The sequence below is a fragment of the Vulpes lagopus genome, chromosome 3 (assembly GCF_018345385.1).
Source record: "Vulpes lagopus strain Blue_001 chromosome 3, ASM1834538v1, whole genome shotgun sequence".
NCBI classification, from domain to species: Eukaryota; Metazoa; Chordata; class Mammalia; order Carnivora; family Canidae; genus Vulpes; species Vulpes lagopus.
Window position 1 is genome coordinate 139,361,279 of NC_054826.1, and position 1,250 is coordinate 139,362,528.

Here is a 1,250-nt window from a genome sequence, read left to right on the forward strand (position 1 = left end):
TATGCTGACTATGGCAGCATCCTTGGCTATTTTTTGTGGTTGGATACTCCTTTGATGTTATTTTTCTCTCCAATAATGCTCTATGACTTAATTTTGTTCTCATTCATCATATGACTTATGCAATGTGTTGTTCACCTGGTAACTGTGAGTTGGGGCATTTCCTTGTCATAATTGCGTTGAGAAAAAGCTTCCTTATGGTGCAGAGGGTGGAGATGTGCCTTTACTTGTTTTTCATCACTAAAACTAATGTCTCTGGGTGCATATGTTTTCATTAACACCTAAATCATCCTGTAGAAAAATGTGTTCTGTATTCCTAGAATAAAAGGATAACAGCATTTTTCCTGCCTGGTCTTCAGAGTATGTGCCACAAAAAATGATCCTGCACTAGCTTAAATATTAAATGAAGGAGTCTACTTAAAGAAAGCTGAATATATTGGTTTAAGAAGTTGGCTTCCCAGTGATTGAAATAAATTAGATATGAATGATGGACAAGGTATATATATTAGGCTAGGCCTGTACTTTGCAACCCTGGGATTCTTTTAAAACTAGAAATCCAATATTAGAATTCTTTGATAAAGATTGAGATTCTGAGACAGGGTTCACTAAATTCCTTTTGAATAGAAACTAAGGCAATTTTGTGATTCCACTGGGAATTGAACCCAGGATTTTCTGCATGCAAGGCAGATGTGCTAACCACTACACCATGGAATATAAGATGAGCATTAGATTCTGAGACAGAGTTATGTGGCCTAACCAGTTTAAGATTGGGGTGAGGGTTTATCAAGTGGGACTAAATGGCCACGGATATCTTTGAGGTCTGAATATGAATCTGTCGCAAGATGGGGGACTCTTTATAAGATTTCGGTCAATGGAAATAGTAGGCTTTGGAGGCAGTATGTGAGCCCAGAAATGGGATATGAAAAGAAAACTAGGTTTCTGAAAAAAGCAGATGAAATGATGCAACAGTCTTTGGGGCCAAAGCAGGAGGGAAGCTGGAGAAAGAACAAGGGAAGAGAGACAAGATTGTCACAAGGCAGTTAGGGAGCAAATTACTTGAATTGCAGCCCACTTACATTTGAGCAAATGTGCTTCTGGGAGCTTGGGGCTTGTTCTTAAAAGAATCAGTCCTGTAGGATAGGTGCTTTGCCAAAGTCCAGATTGGCTTCAGTGCTAGAGAAACAAACTCATTTTGCAAAATCCTAATGTTCATAGCTGGGGGAGAGCACAATTCCCAGGAAAGGATTGTTCTT

The 1,250-nt window shown here is 39.0% G+C and overlaps 1 non-coding gene across 1 annotated transcript; it reads right to left on the reverse strand.

Annotated features, from left to right (window-relative positions):
• Positions 1-638: 638 nt before the first annotated feature.
• On the reverse strand, positions 639-711 carry TRNAA-UGC. Its single transcript has one exon. It is a non-coding gene; the product is annotated as a tRNA-Ala (tRNA).
• Between the last annotated feature and the right edge of the window lie 539 nt (positions 712-1,250).